The following is a 25183-nucleotide window of genomic DNA, read 5'->3' as shown; positions in this document are numbered from 1 at the left end:
CCGCATGCCACATCACCGTCTATGGGCCACCCGGGCTTGCCGGATCTAGGCACTGTCGATGGTACACCCATGAAGTATACCCACAACAGTAGCCCCCAGAGTTCTCCGAGATTCACCTCTTGTTTCCGCCTTGCTAAAACTTTAAAGCTTCCGTCAATCTTGATAGCATGGGGAAACTTGAAGAACTCCAACTTTATATTTTTCTCTTTCTCCAACTCTTAGTCGGAAATCTCCCCCATCCCGCGGGACTTCATCCATCGACAGCATTCAACATGTCTCCGGGTTACTCCCCTGCTGCGGACAAGAGTTTGTTTATCTTTATGCTGCAACCCGGAACCTTAGAAGGTTCAAACGGTTCCGCCAATTCTGGCGTTATTCTCGCGTGATTTGAGCGGTAACTTATCCTTAGCCATTCTTACCGTTAGGGTTTGTGACACGTGTCAATCATCCAACGGCGCGACGCTTGCGTTCCGACCACAGGATGCGGAGCACGAATCTCCTCCCCTCAGCCTATAAATATCCGCCGTTCACCCCATTCACCCCATTCGCCCCCCTTTTCACCTCTCACACATCGCCGCCTCCGAGCTCTTCCTCCGCCGCACCGGAGTTCACCGGAGTTTCGCCGGAGCCGTCCCGCCACCGTGAGTTGTTCTTCGTGTTCTTAAGTCTGGCGAGCCACCGCAGCAAAACCTCGCCGCCGGTGACCGCAACCACCACGGAAACCATTCCGGTAAGCACTCAAGCTTTTCCTTTTTGCTGTAGTTGGTAGGGATGAACTAGGTACTTGTCATATTGGATCCGGCTAAGTTTCAGTCTTCCTCGCTCATTGTCTTTGTAGATGTCTTCATCGACTCCGCCTCCCTCTACCGAGCCGATCGTGGCAACCCCAATCTCCTCCGCCCCTCCTCCATTCGTCCCAGTGCTGCTAGAACCCTCCAAGGACTCCGGCAAAAGCATCGAAGGGACATCTGCCAACCCGGAAGATACCGCAGGGGCAGAACAAATGGAACAAAAAGTGGAGGAGGCTGCTGCCAAGAAGTCTAAGGCCCGGAAACGGGATGACAAAGCTAAAGGGAAGTGGTGGCCCTGCTTCACCTCCGAGATCGAGCTCCGCAACCTCGAGGCGGAGGGTTTTATAAAACCCGGGTCCTGGCGGAGAGTCTTCGGCGAACTGAACCCCGCACCCGAAGTCGGAGAGTGGGTGGTGACCAAGGCGCTTATCGAGCGCGGATTCTCTTTCCCGCCCAGTGATTTCTTTTCCGAGATCCTGACAGCGTACGAGCTCCAGCCTCACCATATTGCTCCGAATAGCATCCTGGCCATCAGCAACCATGTTGCGTTATGTGAAGGCCACCTCCAGATAACTCCGGATCTTCCCCTCTTCCAGTATTACTTCTCCGTGAAGAAGGAGAAAATCTCACAGACCTCCACTCTGGCCACTTGTGGTGGCGTTACCTTCAAGCTCCGCCCCGGACGCACGTACCCTGATGAGGACATCCCTACTTCACCACTACCTCCGTCATTGATAAATGAAGATGAACCTGCTGTGAAGCTTAAGTCCAATGAAGTTCGGATTGGACCAATTACAAGGGCTCGTGCGAAGCTACTTAAACAACAGGTGAACTTGTTTCTAAACGGTACTTTGATTGATGAGAACTTTATACTGCCTAAGTCCTATTACTTATGTATCATCAGGTATCAAGAGGAGACGAGCGTCGCACGAGGAGTAGAGGAGCAGCTGGACATGAAGACGGACGTCAAGATGGCCGTGAAGCTGGACATGGAGCTGGACAAGAAGATATCTCATGGTCGCGCGAGGGAGGAGCGGGAGGCATGCGCGAGAGGAGAAGACGATGTCCAGGCCGGTCCAGAACCCGGTCAGACCGGCCACCAGACCGGCCAGCCCGGTCCCTGGCCCGGTCGACCGGTCGCCAACCGGCCGCCAACCGGATGAGATTTATCGTACCGGGCAAAAACCGGAAAGTTGCGAAGTTTCCGGTTGTCGCCCGGTTGACCGGACGCCAGACCGGCCGACCCGGTCCCTGGCCCGGTTGACCGGATTCCAGACCGGATTCGTCCGAGTCTGTCTCGACCAGATCTATTCTGGGTCGGTTATTCTTGTATCTTTTTGACCAGAACTCGTCCCGGACACCTATATAAGTGCCCAGGACGCCCCCCTAGCTGCTTTAGACCACGTTTAAGATAAATCCTAGTTCTTAGTTGTTTGCTCTAGCAAAACTATTGAATCCCTACACCATATTGCTTGATATTGTGTAGATCCTGAAAAAGTCTTGTGTGATCTGCTGTTCCATTGGGAATTAGACGATTGCAACTTACCGCTTTGTGGTCGGCGGCTACGTGCGCAAGTGTGTGGAGTTGCGAATATCTTGCAGGGTTGAGAGTTGTTGCATTGGCGACAGGGACCAATCGAGAGATCTCGTTGCGTCATACAAGTTATCATCCACTTTATCGTCGTGTTCCTCCGCTGCTATCACCCGTGATCATCATCACCACCGTTGCTTACTGAGAAGATCGGGCCACCCCATATCATCTTGGTATCAGATTTCCAGTTTTCCTCGGTAAGCCATCCACAATCCACCCCATAGTTGAGTTGTGAGTGTTTCCTATCCAGAAAAAGCCATAAAAAGTTAGGGTTAGGGTTTGCCATAGCCTTAGATTGCACTAATTTCGAGTTTTAGTTGCTTTTCGTAGTTGTTTTTGCGTATCTTTTCTTTCTATCTAGTATTTTAGGGTTTGTGTTTTCCCTATCATCTAGTTTATCATAGTGTGTCAGTTTTTGGTTACTCTGAGTCCACATAGCGTACAGTGTGCTTGTTCCCAACCATAGACACAGCCTATCGATATAAAGTGACTAGGAACTTCCCCAGAAGAGACTAGTCTTACCGCTCGACAGGCTGCTCGTTAGGTTATCGGTGCTTTGCATATTTCTGTTGGCCGTGTTATCAAGGAGTTGAGTCAAAAAAATCAAAAAAAAAGAGAAAATTGAAAAGAAGCAAAAAGAGCTACATAGCTGCGTGTGTTATACAAACGAAAAATCCAAAAAAGAAAAGTGAAGTGCTAGTTGATCAAGTGAAGGCCTAAGTTTACTTTACTGCACCCGTAGTTGAGCAATCTTGTGCCTGTCTCGTTGAGCTTTGCTAGCGTCTCTCTAGTGCATTGCAACTTTTCTTACATATAGTTGCATTGCCCCATTATATCGCCTTGTGTGAGTATCATTGGTTGTCTATGGTCAGCGCTAGAGCTTGTTATTGGTGCAAATAGGTAGCCTACCTACAGCCCCACACATACCCTGCTTTGTCGTGTGATTGTTTGTATACCCTTGATATTCGCTTCGCTACATCCGTGCACTAGTTGTTACTACAAGTGGTAAGCAACACTAATTTACTTTGGAACGGTAAGATTTCCTTTTCTTATCAGTTTTGAGTGAGTTGTGAGAGTACCACCATATATTTTTGATTTAGTGCACTAATCTACTAACGATGTCTGCTAGTGATCATAAACTTGTTAACCAGGAAAACAAGAGTGCTGCTGATATCATCACATGGAGGGAGTATGAGGCTCTTCGTAATGAGATGCGACGTGAATTCCACGCTCAGGACGATGTGCTTAATGAGAAGGTTGAAGAGATCTCCCAAAAGCTGGATGCTACTCATGTGACCGTCACTATAATGCAAGATCAAATGACGGATGTACAACGCAGTCTTGCTGATTTGCGCTTAGCTGTTGAGAATTTGACCGCGCAACAACAACAAGACGATGACGACGATCCTGAGCTTCAAGATGACGCACACAATGCTCGTGGTGCGCCACGTGGTAATCGTCCTCGCGGTTGGGCTCCACTTGGCCGCAATGGTCGTGGACAAGATGAGGAAGATGGTTTGGGTAAGCCCAAGTTTTCTATACCCAAGTTTGAAGGAGGAGCTGATGTTGAAGAATACCTCACTTGGGAGCTGAAGATTGAGAAGTTGTGGAGCTTACATCCACATTATACTGAAGACCGGAAGATCAAGCTTGCTTCTTCCGAATTTGATGGCTACGCTTTGCGTTGGTGGGATGCTTTTGTTCATAACCGAGACGATGATGGTGAGCAACCTATACGCACATGGCGTGCCATGAAGGAGGCGATGACTTCTCGCTTTGTACCTACAAATTACTTGCGGAATATATATGATAAGCTGACTCTATTGAGACAAGGTGTGAAGTCTGTGGATGAATACTACATGGAGATGGAGATGCTTATGCAGCGTGGCCGTGTCCGTGAGTCTCTCGAGATGACAATGCAGCGTTTTCTCAACGGTTTGAAGTATGATATCAAAGGCATTGTTCGTCACTACAGCTACACCAATATGAATCAATTGTTACATCATGCAAGAGAAGCTGAATCACAGTTGGCTGACGAAGCCAAGATCAAAGGTCGCACTACAGGAGCTGGGCGTTTCACACCCCGCGCAGCACCATCTTCGGCGCCGGCGCCTTCGACGCGCTCCGCACCTTTTTCTACTCCGCCTAGTAAGCCGGTCTCCAATGTGTCTAACACAAAGAAGTCTGAATCTGCTGCAAGTACGAGTGGCTCTAATGTGTCTACTGCGCGTAACCGTGATATGATTTGTCATACATGTGGTGGCAAGGGTCATTTCAAGAGAGATTGTCCTAACCACAAAGTCATGATTATCAATGAGGACAATGAATATGAGACTGGAGATGATGTTGATCCTAATGCTCCAGAAGATGATGTCTATGACACTGATGGTGAAGATGCATATCCGTCTGATGCTCGCACCATTGTTGTGTCGCAGCGTGCTCTTAATGTGTTGCCTAGTGCATCTACTCAGCTCTGCAATTTGTTCCAAACAAAGGCTTTAGTTGGTCCTGACAAGGCTTGCAAGGTCATCATTGATGGCGGGAGTTGCCGTAATTTAGCAAGCAAGGAGTTATGTACCAAGCTGAAGTTGAAGTATCTACCGCACCTGCATCCATACTATATTCAGTGGTTGAGCGACAATGGTGAGATGAAGGTAAACCACATGGTGCGTGTTGAGTTTGCTATTGGACCGTATAAGGATTGCATTGATTTTGATGTCGTTCCTATGACGGTGTGTCACCTACTATTGGGACGGCCTTGGCTCTATGACCGTTCTGTGCAACACAATGGCCGTGCTAATACATATCACTTGGAGTTCAAGGGCAAGAAAATCAATTTACAGCCTATGACACCACAGCAAATTGTCAATGAGTTTCGTCAGAAAGTTGAAGTCAACTTGGAGGATGCTTCTTTAGATAGGCGAGAGAATTGTAATGTTGTGAGTGATATAACGAAAAGTGAGAGAGTGAATTCCTTAGTCTCATTAGCCACCAAAGAAGACATGAGATAATTTAGTGAGGATCCTACAGCCATGCCTCTTGTGCTCTTGTACAGGGGTACGGTTTTGGTTTCTAACGACATGACCCCTCTTCCTCTTGGTGTTTCTAATGTTTTGCAGGAATTTGGCGACGTTTTTCCGGATGAGGTACCCGCAGGACTTCCACCATTGCGAGGTATTGAGCATCAAATCGACTTGATTCCCGGAGCTTCGCTACCCAATCGGGCACCATATAGAACGAATCCTGAAGAGACGAAGGAGATACAGAAGCAAGTACAAGCGCTACTCGACAAAGGTTATATCCGCATAAGCCTTAGTCCTTGTGCTGTTCCTGTTATTCTTATTCCTAAGAAAGATGGTACATGGCGTATGTGCGTAGATTGTAGAGCGATAAATAACATTACTATTCGATATCGTCATCCTATTCCCCGTTTAGAGGATATGCTAGATGAATTGAGTGGTGCTGCTATTTTCACTAAAATTGATTTGCGTAGTGGTTATCATCAAATTAGGATGAAAGAAGGGGATGAGTGGAAAACAGCCTTTAAAACAAAATTTGGTTTATATGAGTGGTTAGTAATGCCTTTTGGTTTAACTAATGCACCTAGCACTTTCATGAGACTGATGAACCATGTTTTGCGTGATTTTATTGGCAAGTTTGTGGTTGTGTATTTTGATGACATATTAATTTACAGCCGCAATGAATCTGATCATATTATACATATTCGACATGTTTTGCAAGTGTTGCGTGATAGTAAACTCTATGGTAATCTTGAGAAGTGCACATTTTGCAAAGATAAGGTCATATTTCTGGGTTATGTTGTCAACACCCGAATTTTTTAAGTCCGGATGCCTATTATGTCATACATCGCAATCCCAGGAATATTGTTGTTGCGAGGCATAATAGTTAAGTATCACAGTCATCATTCATTACAAACCATAAGTCTTACAAATTGGAATCACATGATCCATATTACACGAATAGTTGATCTATTGATCAACGAACAAACACAAGTTCATAGTTCAACATAGCGGAAGCGTAAGATACAAGGACTCTCTAGTCCACAGGCCAACGCTTGACGTCGGAAGGCGCTTAGTTGTCGTAGGCGTCCTGCTGGTCATCTCCGTGTTCATCTTCATACTCTGGCCATTTGAATAGCCAGGGACAAAGCCGTGAGTACGTCGAGTACTCGCAAACTAATACTAATGTAAAAGCTAGACATTCTAGTAAGGTTTGCTAAGCTCTAGTTTATTTGCATAAAGCTAGTTTTAGTTCACAAAGTTTTGAGAAAAAAGCTTATTCAAGAACTAACTAACTCAAGGGGGAACATTAGTGTCATTCCCACCATCCATGTGGTGATTTCAATTCAATCCACCACAAGTCATTTCACCAACATCCTTTTCAACCTCATTTTCAAAGATATGACATCGGAAACTGTATGGCCTTTCCAACCGTCCGTAACCGTGGACGCGGCTATTCGAATAGGTTTACACTCTGCAGAGGTTGCACACTTGTGCCACAACATTTGATTTCATCCGTCGGGATTTCCCCGAATAATCGTAACACAGTACGCGGATCATCAACCATAACCTTTCACTTACGAACCCTAGTACGAGCACCTCTCCCCATGAGCTTGGCCTCCCAGTGAAGACCAGCTGTCAACTTTGGGAACTGCACAGGGCTTGGGCCGGACATTCACCTCATTTCGCATCATATCGTATCGTTTCTTTTGTGGTAGAGGCAGCTTTCGGCATAACCCCGATGACGCTTGTTTAGAGGGAACCCATACTAAGACGCATAAACTTCCAGTTAAGCCCTACCCATAATCAGGTATTGTGGGGGTACTTGAGAATTGGAAAGGTATCGCATTCAAACCAACATCATGTTTTATCAAAAATCACCATCTTCTCTTGGTCATATTCACCTTCAAAAATCATTCAATGGAATGCATCTTCATTCCAAGGTTTCAAAATCCTTTCAAAATCACAAGTCTCCCATCTAGAGTAGTCACATTTAGTCTATTAGCACTAGCTCTAATTCATGAGGGGTGCTATCTTGCCTTGCGTGGAAGAGACTAACTCACTACTCTAGTACCCAACTTGTACTTCGACCAAAGTTAACTATAAAAGTAAATCATTTAGAAAACAAGTAAAAAACTTGGGGTGGGTTCACCTAAGAAAAGATAAGAAACATGGTGCCATGCCCCAAGGGGCTTTGCACTTTGCAAGGATAAAAGCTTGCATAGTAATTTAGCTTGCCTTGGTAGTTCTCAAACTGTTCCTCCTCCTCCTCCTGGTAGCAACCTTCTTCTTCGGCGTACTCTCCGGTGCTACCGTCTAAATTTGAATACGAGTATAATTACTCCCTAATTCAATGGCTATTCCACACATCACAAATAAACACACAACTACTCTATGCACACACATAAATAAACTAGGGTGCATGGGTGGTGGGATTTAAATAGAATTTGTAGTCCATATGTAAATGATAGTTTCCATAGGGTTCTTGAGAAATAATTTCCTCTCATTGAAATCTTCTTAAGATTTAATTTCTCCAACAATCATGGATGAACTCATATTGACCTAAATCAATTGTTCATCATCATCATCATTTGGTAGAATGATTTAAATGAGGTGGAACACCTCATACCATTTAAATAACACTACATTTGATTTAAATCTCAAGAAATTCATATAAGAGAGTTTGGAACCAGGGGTTCAAACCTCCCATGAATTCATGTGAGACAAGTTTAAATGAAGTGTAATACTTCACACCATTTAATTCTAATAGTTTTGGACAATATCAACTAGTTAAACTAGTCAAAATATCCATTCACAAAACCATGGCATGATCATGCAAAGTGACCACACCATTTTATTGCATAAACAATTAGTGTAAGTCAAATGTGAGCTATTAGAGTTGGAATTTACTTAATATATATTTTGGTTGATTTTTAAGAATTATTTGAATAGGGAAAAGTCCCTGGCTTGTTATTTTTGTCACATTAATTCTACAAAGAAATTGACCATGAGGCCAGTGGCATTGGATAGAGAATTTCAGTGGCTTTCTAACAATGTCAAATTCACTAAATTTGGTTTAGCCAATTTGAAATGGTTGAATTTCAAAGTTTGGGCAGTATTGGATTGTTTGGAAAATGTTTAAAACGAATTTGAATTAAACAGGCCGGCGGAAACCAACGTGGGCCGAAACTGTTTAAAAAGAGGAAAACGGCCCAGCAGCGCATCCGGTGCGCGCGGGCCTGCTGGACAGGGTGGGGTCCACCCGTCAGCCTCCTTTAAAACCCGAAACGGTGCGGGCGACGTGGAGCGTAGGATTAGAGAGTAGATCGACGGCTCAGAGCCATCGTCTTCTCCGGCGAGATGCCGAGGTTACGGCGGCGAGCCTAGGGGTGGGAGAGCTAACCAGGGCTCCCGCGGTGGCTGGCAGTGTGCGTGATGTCGATGTGGACGACGGCGAAGCTCCCGGCACCGGCGGCGTCTCTGGATCGGCTCCAATCGACGGCGGCGGCGGGTGCGGCAATCGGCGGGCTCCGCTCGTCAAAATGGAGCAACTCCGGCGACAATCGAGTGAGTGGTTGGGTGGAGGAGAAGCAGTGGAGGATGGTGAACGAGATGGTGTGCTCAACTTCATCCAGGGAACGCTGTATTTATAGCTGGCCAAGGGTGCGGCGTGGCCGTGAAGAAGTCGACCATGGCGCGGCTTCTCCGGCAGCGATCGAGCTAGGCGAGGTGGTGGCAGTGTTCTACGGCTCTGGCGACGCTATTGGCGGCGGCAGCGGGGTCGGGCGGTGGCTAAACTGGTCGCATTGCTTCCGTGTCTGCCGTGTTGGTCGCGGGATCGCGTTGTCGTCTCCGGCGACGGCGGGCACGGGTCGGGGTCGAGGGCATGTCCGGTGGCTGCGTGGCGACGCGGCGATGCTCAACGGCTGGTCAGCGAGTCCAGGGCGTGCTCGTGGTGACGGCGCGGCGCGTGGCCAGTGTGTGCCCGCGGCGTGCACACGCGCGACGTGCGCGGCATCCAGGGCGCCATGGACGCGTGCTGGTCTCGGCGTTGTCGAGCTCCTCCTCGACCAGGGCTGGGCTAGGGTGGCGTAGGAGAGGTGGTGGCACACGGTGGCGCAGGGGCCAGGGTTGGGGAAGCAAGGGGAGAGGGGGTGGTGCGGCATGGCCGGCATGTGGCCGGCATGGCCATGCCATGCTTGCTCTCTCTCCCTCCTTAGCTCCACTATGCTTTATTTAGGGTTTAAGGGGACCAGGGAGCATTGTAGGATAGCTTTGGTTTAAATTTGGATGAGGTAGATCACTATTTGCAATAGTTGCAAATAGTGCCCAATTTTGGAAAATGCAAAATTATCCAAATTGGAAAAAGTTCAAAAGGTGAAAGTTTGTGATATGTGAAGGTTGAGATAAGTTGTAATTGACCAGATATGAATTGAGGTGGTGGTGGAAAAATTAGATTTCAAAATTTGGCCAAAATGGCTAAGTGGAGATTGTTGACAATGTTAAAAAGTCAAGACTTTGGATGAGCATAGCTAGTGATCCAAGATGAATTTGGCAGGGTGGTCTTCATCAAAGTTGTTCACCTTGATGTTGACTTTGAAATGGTGCAAAGAGTTAACAAAGATTGGTTTGGGAAAATTGAATTGCAGGGGCTCAAAGTGGTGATCAGACTAAAATTGGCAGATTTGGTCATCATCACATGTGAGTGGGAAAAGTGTTTGAAATTCATTTGAATTGTGCAACCCTGGTTCCAAAAGTTGTAATAAGTGTTTAATAACATTATTCCACTAATGGTGAAGACCAAATAGGTCTAGGGTCAAAATTTATAAAAATGCCATAGGGCATATGTGAGGGTTTTTAGGGTTTTGCCTTTTATTGGATTTTCTTCCTCTTTGATTTATTTGGTTGGTGATCTTCATATGATCACTCTAGGGTTTTAGAGCCCATCAAAATACAAGTAATAACAATCATCATGGCATATCACTCAAATGCACAAGTCCTATGCATGGTACTATATGCAAAAGAAAAGTTTTTGTTGGTTTGAAATTTTGCTTTCTGAATTCTCTAACTTTCTTTTCATTGAAATTTGGGGTGTTACAAACCCTTCCCCCTTACAAAAGATCTCGTCCCGAGATCGAAAAGAAAGTTAGGTACTAAAGAGATCTGGGTATTCCTTCTTCATGAAATCTTCGCGTTCCCAGGTGGCTTCATCCTCTGTATGATTGCTCCATTGGATCTTCAGAAACTTGATGCTTCTGGTGCGGGTGGTTCTGTAAGCTTCTTCTAGGATGCGAATCGGCACTTCGCGGTAAGTCAGATCCTGGTTGATATCCACCGATCGGTGATCGATGTTCTTGAACACTTCGGTCTTCTCAGGGACTTCAAGACATTTCCGGAGAAGTGAGATGTGAAAAACGTCGTGCACAGCCGACATTTCTTCAGGCAACTCCAGTTGATAAGATACTTCACCTCGGCGGCTGAGGACTTGGAAAGGTCCCACATAGCGAGGTGCAAGCTTTCCTTTCAGCTGAAACCTTTGCATCCCTTTCAAGGGGGATACTTTAAGATAGACGAAGTCTCCGATCTCAAAGGTCATCTCACGACGTCTCTTGTCGGCGTAGCTCTTACTGCTGGATTGCGCAGTCTTGAGGTACTCGTGGATCTTGTGAACCTTCTCTTCGGCTTCACGAAGAACATCCGGGCCGAACACTTGACTCTCTCCGACTTCCGACCAGTTCAGGGGGGTACGGCACTTCCTTCCGTACAAGGCTTCAAAGGGGGCCATCTGCAGGCTGGCTTGGTAACTATTGTTGTATGAGAATTCGGCGTAAGGTAGGCAGTCTTCCCACTTGGATCCGTATTCCGACGCATGCTCTAAGCATGTCTTCCGATGTCTGGTTTACTCTCTCAGTCTGTCCGTCGGTCTGAGGGTGATAGGCGGTGCTGAAATTTAGGCGAGTGCCTAGTCCTTCATGCACTTTCTGCCAGAACCTTGAGGTGAACTGTGATCCTCTATCTGACACTATCGATTTGGGGGTTCCATGCAAAGCGACAATTCTGGAGATGTAGAGTTCAGCTAACTTGGGGCCTTGATAGGTGGTTTTGACGGCGATGAAATGGGCGACTTTGGTCAATCTATCGACCACTACCCATATGGAATCATTGCCTTTGCTAGATTTGGGCAGTCCGGTGATAAAGTCCATTCCTACGGAGTCCCATTTCCATTCCGGAATCTGAAGGGGTTGCAACAGTCCGGCGGGTCTTTGGTGTTCTGCCTTGCCTCTCGGGCAGATGTCACACTTAGCGATATAGCTACCGATCTCTCTCTTCATTCCGTGCCACCAAAATTGTTCTTTCAGGTCCTGGTACATCTTGGTACCTCCGGGGTGGATTGAATAAAGGGTGTCATGGGCTTCTTGCAGGATGACTTGTTTCAAGTCAGAGTCCGATGGTACGCAGAGACATTCTTTGTACCAAAGCACTCCGGCTTCGTCAATGGTGAATCCGGGGGCTTTTCCTGCGGCTATCTGTTTCTTGATTCCATCAATGCTAGCGTTGTCCTTCTGGGCTTCCTTGATCTGACCAATCAAGGTGGGTTGCAGTTCGATGCTGGCTAGGAATCCTTCACTCACAAGTTCAAGTCTGAACTGTTCAAACTCTTGGTGCAAAGCGGGCTGTTCGGTTGCGAGCATGGAGTTCAAGCGGCACGGCGATCGACTCAAAGCATCCGCTACCACATTGGCCTTGCCGGGGTGGTAGTGAATCTCCATGTCGTAATCCTTGATCAATTCGATCCATCGGCGTTGTCTCATGTTCAACTCCTTCTGGGTGAAAATATATTTGAGGCTTTTGTGGTCGGAGTAGATCTCGCATCGATTACCCATAAGGTAATGACGCCAAACTTTCAGGGCTAAGACCACGGCTGCAAGTTCGAGGTCGTGGGTTGGGTAGTTCTGCTCATGTTGCTTGAGTTGCCTAGAAAGGTAGGATACAACCTTTCCTTCTTGCATAAGCACGCATCCAAGTCCAGTCTTGGAGGCGTCGCAATATACGTCAAAGGTCTTTGCGATATCAGGCATGATCAGGATTGGGGCTGTTGTCAGTCTACTCTTGAGCTGTTGAAAGCTCTCTTCACACTTGTCGGCCCACTCGAACTTTCTGTCCTTTTTCAGCAGTTGGGTCATTGGTCGAGCGATGCTCGAGAAACCTTCTACAAATCTGCGGTAATATCCGGCTAATCCAAGAAAAGCACGGACCTCAGTTTGTGTGGTTGGGGCTTTCCATTCCATAACAGTTTTGATCTTGGCGGGATCTACGGCAATTCCTCCTGCAGACAAGATGTGTCCGAGGAATCCAACTTCTTCCAGCCAAAACTCACACTTGCTAAACTTGGCGTACAACTGGTGCTGTCTAAGGGTTTCTAGAACAATTTCCAAATGCTGTTCATGTTCCTCTTCGGACTTGGAGTAGACCAGAATGTCGTCGATGAAAACAACGACAAATTTGTCCAAGAAGTTCATGAAGATCTTATTCATGAGATTCATGAAATAAGCGGGGGCATTGGTCAATCCAAACGACATGACGTTGTACTCATACAACCCATATCTGGTGGTAAAGGCAGTTTTTGGGATGTCGGTGGCTCGGATCTTCAGTTGGTGGTATCCAGTTCCGGGGATTAACTCGATGATAAACTCGATATCCCGGTCCGGGGGCATACCGGGTAGATCATCCGGGAACACATCAGGGTAGCGACAAACGACCCTGATTTGATCCAGAGTTGGCTTGGATACACTTTGGTTGCAGGTAAATTTTCTGGGTAGTTTTTCAGAGACGTGCTCAACTATGATACCGGTGCTGCTAGTCATGGTTATGGCTTTCTTGGCGCAGTCTATCAACCCATTGTGCTTGGACATCCAGTCCATTCCTAGGACAACTTCCAAACCTTTGGTTCCAAGTATGATTAGATTTGCAAAGAAATCAACATCATGGATTCTAATTGGCACATTTTTGCAAAATTTTCTGGCTTTGGTGGTTGATCCGGGGATTTGAACTATCATAACATGCTTCAAACTGAGGGGTTGAATTTTACTTGTTGATGCAAAATCTTCGGTGACAAAGGAATGCGATGCTCCGGAATCAAACAACACTCTAGCAGGGGTGTGGTTGATAGAAAACATACCCAGCACAACATCGGGTGCTTCCTGGGCTTCTTCGGCGTTCATGTGGTAGAGGCGGCCGTTGCGGTTGTTGGGGTTGTTGGGGGCGAACTTCTTGCCGGTGGAGACACGGCGTTGCTACTGAGCAGGAGCAGCGGTGTTGCCGGCGAGCTTGGCAAGACGCTTGGGACACTCGTTGGAGTAGTGCCCCACTACACCACACTCATAACAAGTGATAGTGCTCTTGTCCTGCTTGTTCGCAACGGGAATGGCATTGCTCCCGGTTCTGGGGTTGGTGTTGGTGTTGGTGTTGTTGGTGTTCGGGGCTCGGGGTGGAGCGCGGTTGTAGTTGTTGTTGTTGTTGTTGTAGCCTCCTGGCTTGGGGTTTCCTCCACTCCGGTTCTGATAACCGGGGCGAGAGTTCTGCATCGGGGGTTTGATGTGTCTCGGAGGGAATCCTCCGCTTGAGCTAGGGCGAAACTTTTGGGGGTGGCTTGATCCACTCTGATTTGCCATGCGGCGCTTGCGGTTCTCATTGGCTTGGTTTAACTTGCCCTCCATCTGGATGGCGGAGTCAACAAGGGCTTCGAGGTCGGCGAAGGGGATGTTGACGAGGACAGTCTGCATCTCATCATGCAGTCCGTTCAGGAATCTCTCCTTCCTCTTCTCAACGGTGTCAGTCTCATCAGGGGCATACCTTGACAAAGTGAGAAACTTGTCGCGGTACTCAACCACCGTCATGCGACCTTGTTTCAGCTCACGGAATTCATCCATCATCTTCTTGATAAGACCCGGGGGTACATGGTACTTGCTGAACTTGAGTTTGAAATCCTCCCAAGTCATGAATTGACCTCCGTTCATGGCACGGGTACTTGTCCACCAAGCGCGAGCTGGTCCAGCGAGGTAGTGAGTGGCGAACAACACCTTCTCGTTGGCTTCCACTCCAGCTACTTCCAGATTGTTCTCCATAGTCTGGAGCCAATCGTCGGCGTCGAGGGGCTCCTCGGTCTTGCTAAACACCGGAGGGTTGGTGTTCTGGAAGTTCTTGAGCTTGGATCCGGGGTGGTCATGATTTCCATGGCCTTGGTTGGCGATGTTCTGCAAGGCGATGATGTTGGCTTGTCGCTCGGCTCTCTCGGTTTCCGGTCTGCAAGCAGGGTTTGCAGAAGTTGCATCATCGCGTCGTTGGTGCGATTCGGAGGGGCCATCTGAAGATATAGAAGATCATGAGATAAGAGGGAACATTCTATGGTTTATTTTGGTTAAGTTTGAAAAACATTCGAAAACTGGTAATCTTTTCATGACAAACATAACATTCATTCATTCATGCAACACATAGTACAAACTACACATACTCCAATGGTTTTAAGAACCATTCTCATGCTACGATACAAAGGACGGGATACAACTCACACCTACTATAAGTGAGACTAGTGCAACTACTCCTCATCATCGATATCGATCGGGACGTAGTCATCCTGTCCGGCCTCCAGGAACTCGTAGTCCTCCTCCTCGGTGTTCTCGTCCTCCTCAAAGTCATCGTCATCGCTCAGAAAGGCGTCTCCTCCTCGGATGTCGATGCCTCCATCGTCCTCCTCCAGCTGAAGAATCTGATCCTCCTGGGCCTTGACAGTGGCCTCGAGTGACGCGATCCGGTCGCGAAGGCGGCGAATCGTAGCGTCCTTCTTGGCACGCTGCTGGCGAAGGCTTCTGCGGTCGTTGTTGAGTAGCTTGATCGCCTCACCCTGCTCGATGCTGTGAGCATGGGTCTGGTTCGCGTAAGCGCGAGAGGCGTCTAGGTCCCTCTGAGTCTGGTAGAGCATGAAGTCCAAGTGATCCACATGGTGCCTCAACTGGGGGTGCAGTGGCACATCCATGGGTCTTCCGTCAGAGTTACGCCGTGCGAGATGCGCAAAGCGTTCCTCACGAAGGGCTTCGGTATTCTGCCCGCACAGACGAGCAAGTGCTTCCTGAAGAGCACGTGCAAGCCCGTCGAGCCAGTTGCTTTCCCTGAAAGAGAAAAGGATCCTCTCCGAGGTGGGAGGCTCCAGCTTGCCCCTCAAGTCGGCAGTGATAATCCACTGCAGCTCCCCTCCCGGCTGGTCGTCCACCTGAATCCCGTGAAACTCGGGGTGTGGGCGGCCAAGGTGATCCGACAGGGAGTCGAGGTCATGCTCGAAGATCAAGCTTCCTCCGTTTCCAAGCTGATAAAACTTGGTGTTGAGGGGTTCATTCGGCTCCATCTGAAAGAGAATTGGATGAGTAAGTTAGAGAGTGCAAAGTGTGGCAAAGTTTTAAGTTGATTCAAATAAGATAGAACATGCTCAATTTTTGGCAAAGTCTCAAAGACAAGAGTGTAGTAAATTTTCACAAGTAATTCTTTCATTTGATTACAAAGTTAAATTTTTCAGAACGCCCATTCTAACTAAGGTCTTCTAAGGTCAAACAATGGCTCTGATACCAACTTGTCAACACCCGAATTTTTTAAGTCCGGATGCCTATTATGTCATACATCGCAATCCCAGGAATATTGTTGTTGCGAGGCATAATAGTTAAGTATCACAGTCATCATTCATTACAAACCATAAGTCTTACAAATTGGAATCACATGATCCATATTACACGAATAGTTGATCTATTGATCAACGAACAAACACAAGTTCATAGTTCAACATAGCGGAAGCGTAAGATACAAGGACTCTCTAGTCCACAGGCCAACGCTTGACGTCGGAAGGCGCTTAGTTGTCGTAGGCGTCCTGCTGGTCATCTCCGTGTTCATCTTCATACTCTGGCCATTTGAATAGCCAGGGACAAAGCCGTGAGTACGTCGAGTACTCGCAAACTAATACTAATGTAAAAGCTAGACATTCTAGTAAGGTTTGCTAAGCTCTAGTTTATTTGCATAAAGCTAGTTTTAGTTCACAAAGTTTTGAGAAAAAAGCTTATTCAAGAACTAACTAACTCAAGGGGGAACATTAGTGTCATTCCCACCATCCATGTGGTGATTTCAATTCAATCCACCACAAGTCATTTCACCAACATCCTTTTCAACCTCATTTTCAAAGATATGACATCGGAAACTGTATGGCCTTTCCAACCGTCCGTAACCGTGGACGCGGCTATTCGAATAGGTTTACACTCTGCAGAGGTTGCACACTTGTGCCACAACATTTGATTTCATCCGTCGGGATTTCCCCGAATAATCGTAACACAGTACGCGGATCATCAACCATAACCTTTCACTTACGAACCCTAGTACGAGCACCTCTCCCCATGAGCTTGGCCTCCCAGTGAAGACCAACTGTCAACCTGGGAACTGCACAGGGCTTGGGCCGGACATTCACCTCATTTCGCATCATATCGTATCGTTTCTTTTGTGGTAGAGGCAGCTTTCGGCATAACCCCGATAACGCTTGTTTAGAGGGAACCCATACTAAGACGCATAAACTTCCAGTTAAGCCCTACCCATAATCAGGTATTGTGGGGGTACTTGAGAATTGGAAAGGTATCGCATTCAAACCAACATCATGTTTTATCAAAAATCACCATCTTCTCTTGGTCATATTCACCTTCAAAAATCATTCAATGGAATGCATCTTCATTCCAAGGTTTCAAAATCCTTTCAAAATCACAAGTCTCCCATCTAGAGTAGTCACATTTAGTCTATTAGCACTAGCTCTAATTCATGAGGGGTGCTATCTTGCCTTGCGTGGAAGAGACTAACTCACTACTCTAGTACCCAACTTGTACTTCGACCAAAGTTAACTATAAAAGTAAATCATTTAGAAAACAAGTAAAAAACTTGGGGTGGGTTCACCTAAGAAAAAATAAGAAACATGGTGCCATGCCCCAAGGAGCTTTGCACTTTGCAAGGATAAAAGCTTGCATAGTAATTTAGCTTGCCTTGGTAGTTCTCAAACTGTTCCTCCTCCTCCTCCTGGTAGCAACCTTCTTCTTCGGCGTACTCTCCGGTGCTACCGTCTAAATTTGAATACGAGTATAATTACTCCCTAATTCAATGGCTATTCCACACATCACAAATAAACACACAACTACTCTATGCACACACATAAATAAACTAGGGTGCATGGGTGGTGGGATTTAAATAGAATTTGTAGTCCATATGTAAATGATAGTTTCCATAGGGTTCTTGAGAAATAATTTCCTCTCATTGAAATCTTCTTAAGATTTAATTTCTCCAACAATCATGGATGAACTCATATTGACCTAAATCAATTGTTCATCATCATCATCATTTGGTAGAATGATTTAAATGAGGTGGAACACCTCATACCATTTAAATAACACTACATTTGATTTAAATCTCAAGAAATTCATATAAGAGAGTTTGGAACCAGGGGTTCAAACCTCCCATGAATTCATGTGAGACAAGTTTAAATGAAGTGTAATACTTCACACCATTTAATTCTAATAGTTTTGGACAATATCAACTAGTTAAACTAGTCAAAATATCCATTCACAAAACCATGGCATGATCATGCAAAGTGACCACACCATTTTATTGCATAAACAATTAGTGTAAGTCAAATGTGAGCTATTAGAGTTGGAATTTACTTAATATATATTTTGGTTGATTTTTAAGAATTATTTGAATAGGGAAAAGTCCCTGGCTTGTTATTTTTGTCACATTAATTCTACAAAGAAATTGACCATGAGGCCAGTGGCATTGGATAGAGAATTTCAGTGGCTTTCTAACAATGTCAAATTCACTAAATTTGGTTTAGCCAATTTGAAATGGTTGAATTTCAAAGTTTGGGCAGTATTGGATTGTTTGGAAAATGTTTAAAACGAATTTGAATTAAACAGGCCGGCGGGAAACCAACGTGGGCCGAAACTGTTTAAAAAGAGGAAAACGGCCCAGCAGCGCATCCAGTGCGTGCGGGCCTGCTGACAGGGTGGGGTCCACCCGTCAGCCTCCTTTAAAACCCGAAACGGTACGGGGCGACGTGGAGCGTAGGATTAGAGAGTAGATCGACGGCTCAGAGCCATCGTCTTCTTCGGCGAGATGCCGAGGTTCTGGCGGCGAGCCTAGGGGGTGGGAGAGCTAACCAGGGCTCCCGCGGTGGCTGGCAGTGTGCGTGATGTCGATGTGGACGACGGCGAAGCTCCTGGCACCGGCGGCGTCTCCTGGATCGGCTCCAATCGACGGCGGCGAGGTGCGGCACTGGCGGGCTCCGATCTTCAAATTGGAGCAACTCCGGCGACAATCGAGTGAGTGGTTGGGTGGAGGAGAAGCAGTGGAGGATGGTGAACGAGATGGTGTGCTCAACTTCGTCCAGGGAACGCTGTATTTATAGCTGGCCAAGGGTGCGGCGTGGCCGTGAAGAAGTCGACCATGGCGCGGCTTCTCCGGCAAGCGATCGAGCTAGGCGAGGTGGTGGCAGTGTTCTACGGCTCTGGCGACGCTATTGGCGGCGACAGCGGGGTCGGGCGGTGGCTAAACTGGTCGCATTGCTTCCGTGTCTGCCGTGTTGGTCGCGGGATCGCGTTGTCGTCTCCGGCGACGGCGGGCACGGGTCGGGGTCGAGGGCATGTCTGGTGGCTGCGTGGCGACGCGGCGATGCTCAACGGCTGGTCGGCGAGTCCGGGCGTGCTCGTGGTGACGGCGCGGCGCGTGGCCGGTGTGTGCCCGCGGCGTGCACACGCGCGCGGCGTGCGCGGCGTCCAGGGCGCCATGGACGCGTGCTGGTCTCGGCGTTGTCGAGCTCCTCCTCGACCAGGGCTGGGCTAGGGTGGCGTAGGAGAGGTGGTGGCACACGGTGGCGCAGGGGCCAGGGTTGGGGAAGCAAGGGGAGAGGGGGTGGTGCGGCATGGCCGGCATGAGGCCGGCATGGCCATGCCATGCTTGCTCTCTCTCCCTCCTTAGCTCCACTATGCTTTATTTAGGGTTTAAGGGGACCAGGGAGCATTGTAGGATAGCTTTGGTTTAAATTTGGATGAGGTAGATCACTATTTGCAATAGTTGCAAATAGTGCCCAATTTTGGAAAATGCAAAATTATCCAAATTGGAAAAAGTTCAAAAGGTGAAAGTTTGTGATATGTGAAGGTTGAGATAAGTTGTAATTGACCAGAGATGAATTGAGGTGGTGGTGGAAAAATTAGATTTCAAAATTTGGCCAAAATGGCTAAGTGGAGATTGTTGACAATGTTAAAAAGTCAAGACTTTGGATGAGCATAGCTAGTGATCCAAGATGAATTTGGCAGGGTGGTCTTCATCAAAGTTGTTCACCTTGATGTTGACTTTGAAATGGTGCAAAGAGTTAACAAAGATTGGTTTGGGAAAATTGAATTGCAGGGGCTCAAAGTGGTGATCAGACTAAAATTGGCAGATTTGGTCATCATCACATGTGAGTGGGAAAAGTGTTTGAAATTCATTTGAATTGTGCAACCCTGGTTCCAAAAGTTGTAATAAGTGTTTAATAACATTATTCCACTAATGGTGAAGACCAAATAGGTCTAGGGTCAAAATTTATAAAAATGCCATAGGGCATATGTGAGGGTTTTTAGGGTTTTGCCTTTTATTGGATTTTCTTCCTCTTTGATTTATTTGGTTGGTGATCTTCATATGATCACTCTAGGGTTTTAGAGCCCATCAAAATACAAGTAATAACAATCATCATGGCATATCACTCAAATGCACAAGTCCTATGCATGGTACTATATGCAAAAGAAAAGTTTTTGTTGGTTTGAAATTTTGCTTTCTGGAATTCTCTAACTTTCTTTTCATTGAAATTTGGGGTGTTACATATGTTGTCTCTAAGCATGGAGTAGAAGTAGATGTGTCTAAAATTGAAGCTATTCAAAATTGGCCTACTCCCATGAATGTGAGTCAAGTAAGAAGTTTTCATGGTCTAGCTGGGTTTTATCGCCGTTTTGTGCCCAATTTTTCTACTATTGCTGCACCTTTGAATGAATTGACTAAAAAGGGTGTTGCATTTGAGTGGGGCGTTGCCCAAGATCATGCTTTTGATGAACTGAAACGATTGTTAATTTCTGCACCGTTGCTTGCACTTCCTGATTTCAATAAGCAATTTGAGATTGAATGTGATGCTAGTGGTATTGGAATTGGTGGTGTGTTGATGCAAGAGGGTCGCCCAATTGCATATTTTTCTGAGAAACTTTCTGGTGCTAAATTGAACTATCCAATATATGATAAAGAATTGTATGCTTTAATTAGAGTTCTTGAGGTTTGGCAACATTATTTGTGGCCAAAAGAATTTATCATACATTCTGATCATGAAGCTTTGAAATATCTGAAAGCACAATCTACTTTGCATAGGCATCTTGCTAAGTGGGTTGAGTTCATTGAGTCTTTTCCATACATTATTAAGCATAAGAAAGGAAAAGATAATATTGTTGCTGATGCTCTATCTAGGAAGAATATGCTATTAACTCAACTTGATGTTAAAATTCCTGGATTAGAGGTGCTATGTGATTTGTATGCTATGGATCATGATTTTGCTGAACCATATCGCTTATGTGCTCTTGGTAAAGCATGGGATAAATATCACATACATGATGGGTTCTTGTTTCGAGCTAACAAACTATGTGTTCCAGAATCGTCTGTGCGTTTGCTCTTATTGCAGGAATCACATGCTCGAGGTTTGATGGGTCATTTTGGGCGTGAGAAGACGCTACTCATGCTCGCTGATCATTTTTATTAGCCAAAGATGAGGCGGGATGTGGACAGGTATGTGAAGAGGTGCATTACTTGCAACAAGTCCAAGTCCAAGCTGAAGCCTCACGGTTTGTATACTCCGTTACCGGCACCTACTACACCTTGGGAAGATATTAGTATGGATTTTGTGTTGGGTTTGCCGCGTACTAAAAGAGGCCATGATTCTATATTTGTGGTAGTAGACAGATTTTCTAAAATGTCACACTTTATTGCCTGCCACAAAAGCGACGATGCGTCGCATATTGCTAACCTGTTTTTCAGGGAGATTGTTCGACTACATGGAGTCCCGAAGACTATTGTTTCTGATCGTGATGTGAAGTTCATGAGCTACTTCTGGAAGACACTTTGGGGAAAGCTAGGGACAAAGCTACTGTTCAGTACTACTTGTCATCCTCAGGTGGTTAATCGAACCTTGTCACAACTGTTGAGATCCATGATCAAGAAGAACCTGAAGGAGTGGGAAGAGTGTTTGCCGCATGTCGAGTTTGCTTACAACAGGGCGGTACATTCTACCACGGAGCTGTGTCCTTTTGAGGTGGTATATGGTTTCAAACCCATTACTCCACTTGACTTGTTGCCTTTGCCCATACATGAGAGAGTTAATATGGAGGCATCCAAGAGGGCAGATTTTGTGCGCAAGATCCATGTGAAGACTAAAGAGTTGACCGAGATGAAAGGCAAGAGCAATGCTGCAAGGATGAATAAGAAGCTCAAAGAGATGTTGTTCAAGCCTGGTGATATGGTCTGGGTACATTTTCGCAAGGATAGGTTCCCGAAGCTGCGGAAGTCTAAGTTGAAGCCTCGTGGTGCTGGTCCTTACAAAGTGCTTGCCAAGATCAATGATAATGCATACTCGATAGATCTTCCAGTTGATGAGTTTGGTGTCAGTAATTCTTTCAATGTTGCTGATTTGACACCATATGATAGAGAAGACCTTGGAGCGTCGAGGTCGACGCCTTTTGAAGGGGGGGAGATGATGAGGACATCCCTACTTCACCACTACCTCCGTCATTGATAAATGAAGATGAACCTGCTGTGAAGCTTAAGTCCAATGAAGTTCGGATTGGACCAATTACAAGGGCTCGTGCGAAGCTACTTAAACAACAGGTGAACTTGTTTCTAAACGGTACTTTGATTGATGAGAACTTTATACTGCCTAAGTCCTATTACTTATGTATCATCATGTATCAAGAGGAGACGAGCGTCGCACGAGGAGTAGAGGAGCAGCTGGACATGAAGACGGACGTCAAGATGGCCATGAAGCTGGACATGGAGCTGGACAAGAAGATATCTCATGGTCGTGCGAGGGAGGAGCGGGAGGCATGCGCGAGAGGAGAAGACGACGTCTAGGCCGGTCCAGAACCCGGTCAGACCGGCCACCAGACCGGCCAGCCCGGTCCCTGGCCCGGTCGACCGGTCGCCAACCGGCCGCCAACCGGATGAGATTTATCGTACCGGGCAAAAACCGAAAAGTTGCGAAGTTTCCGGTTGCCGCCCGGTTGACCGGACGCCAGACCGGCCGACCCGGTCCCTGGCCTGGTTGACCGGATTCCAGACCGGATTCGTCCGAGTCTGTCTCGACCAGATCTATTCTGGGTCGGTTATTCTTGTATCTTTTCGACCAGAACTCGTCCCGGACACCTATATAAGTGCCCAGGACGCCCCCCTAGCTGCTTTAGACCACGTTTAAGATAAACCCTAGTTCTTAGTTGTTTGCTCTAGCAAAACTATTGAATCCCTACACCATATTGCTTGATATTGTGTAGATCCTGAAAAAGTCTTGTGTGATCTGCTGTTCCATTGGGAATTAGACGATTGCAACTTACCGCTTCGTGGTCGGCGGCTACGTGCGCAAGTGTGTGGAGTTGCGAATATCTTGCAGGGTTGAGAGTTGTTGCATTGGCGACAGGGACCAATCGAGAGATCTCGTTGCGTCATACAAGTTATCATCCACTTCATCGTCGTGTTCCTCCGCTGCTATCACCCGTGATCATCATCACCATCGTTGCTTACTGAGAAGATCGGGCCACCCCATATCATACCCGCACACAGATCGACATGAACCAGTGCGGTACTGGTCCAGCAGCTTTTTTTACCTGAAGGACGTGTCGGATCTAGCATCTCCGAAGGTGCTGCCAGACTTCAAGGACTGCCCCCCTAGCGAAACTCCGGCCTGGACTCAATGTCCTCACCTCTCCGAGTCTCCTCAACTGACTCGGGCGGTTAGGCGGATCCACAAGCTCACGGACGAGGGCTTGTCGGGGAAGGACTTGACCATGTCCTGGTTTACTAAGCGGATCCAGCCCCTACAACATTGGGACCGCCTGCTATTCCAGTACACGGGGCGCGAAGACAACATGCGCGCCTCCAAGGACAACCTCTCCGCCGACGCCTTGGAAAAGCGCCTCCGGGTGGTAATCAAGATTCTGCGTGAGCTGAAAATCCATGTATGCAATATGGATATTCACAGCAATGGCTCCAGGACCGCGGTAAGTTAACATGACTCAACTATTGATTCTCTAAGCTTTTTTGTTGAATTCGTCTGAACGTTTCCTGCGTAACTTAGCTCGAGGATCTCGAAGAGAAAGACCTCGGTACTCTCCTCCGAGTACCCCAGACAGGCAACACCGATCCGGAGGCCGCATCCGAGGCGGAGGCTCCCGAGATTCCGGGTTCCTCCAAGAGGAAAAGGACTTCTTCCTCCGGCCCTTCTGCCAAACGCGCCCGCGAAGTGCCTAACACTGCGGCAACCCGGAAGGCAGAGGCGGAAAAGAAGCGCCTCAAGCTTATCGACACCAGCAACCGTGCTCAGCCCAACATTCAGCGATTTTTTATACCAACTGGGTAAGCGTCTGATTTCCGTCATAAGATCTTGTTGCTGCTGTGAATCAACATACACTAACTGTTATGCCTCTTTTTCTTACATTGCAACAAAAGCTCCGGAAGCCAAGCCCCCAAGATTACCAAGAAAAGGGTGAAACCCTCTCCGGCTTCTGTGCCCGTCACACCGGAAGTAGAGGTTCCGCCCAAGGCCACCTCAACCGCCAAGCCGGATCCGAAGGACGTCATCAATATTGATGATCTCCCGGAAGATCCAACTGTCGAGTCCAACAAGGGCGATTCCGGCAAGGGCGCCTCCTCATCTGCACCTCCGCCTGAACAGCCCACTGCTACCTCAACTGACGCTCCGACTGACCAAGTCGAGAGAAAACTCACCTTGAGCGGCGCCACTGGAACGCCCCAGACCCATCCTCACTTCTTCCCAATTTTGCAAAAGGCCCCCCTCTCACAGCGCCACGCGGAGATCTCCGCCATGATGGATCAGGTGTGAGGGCCTGCGAACACGGAAGAGCAGGAGCTGACCGAGCTTGAGAGCGGCATCAAGGCTTTTTTCGCCAAGCACAAGAATGTGCGTCAGGTAACACCAGCCCCCAGGCATTGGTTAATGCATTCTTTCCGAGTAACATGTATGAGCCAATGTCTTGAACTGTAGATTGTAGCGGAAAATCAAAAATTTCACACGCTAAAGATTTTAACTTCCGTCCAACCCCCAAAAGTTTGAATTTCCGTCTAATCCTTAAACTGCTTTCACAGAACACGCGGAAGCTGCACGATGACTTGCGCACCCATGTGCTGGAGCAGAAAAAGGAGATTGAACTGCTTCAAACCAGGGACGCGGATAGTCAGAAGGCCATCGCGCAGCTGGAAACCCGCCTCAAGAGTTATGAAGGTAATAACTCCGGGTGAGCCCCCAGGATCGTCAATGTAACTATACTTTCTGAACTAACTATGTTGTTGTATTTTCGAGTCGCAGAAGAAATTGCCAAGCGCCCCACCATCGACACCCTTGCCGCCAAGGTCGAAGTTCTTGAGGCAGAAAATGAATCCCTCAAGAAGTTCCTGAAGGAATCCTCCGAGGAAGAAAC

At 47.1% G+C, this 25183-nt stretch overlaps 1 pseudogene; it reads right to left on the bottom strand.

Annotated features, from left to right (window-relative positions):
* The window catches only part of LOC139832596 (uncharacterized), a 98535-nt pseudogene that overhangs the window by 17893 nt on the left and 55459 nt on the right, over positions 1-25183 (bottom strand).

The sequence above is a fragment of the Lolium perenne genome, chromosome 6 (genome assembly GCF_019359855.2).
Source record: "Lolium perenne isolate Kyuss_39 chromosome 6, Kyuss_2.0, whole genome shotgun sequence".
NCBI classification, from domain to species: domain Eukaryota; kingdom Viridiplantae; phylum Streptophyta; class Magnoliopsida; order Poales; family Poaceae; genus Lolium; species Lolium perenne.
The sequence above is the reverse complement of the archived record's forward strand: the minus strand, read 5'-3'. Positions and strand labels throughout refer to the sequence as shown.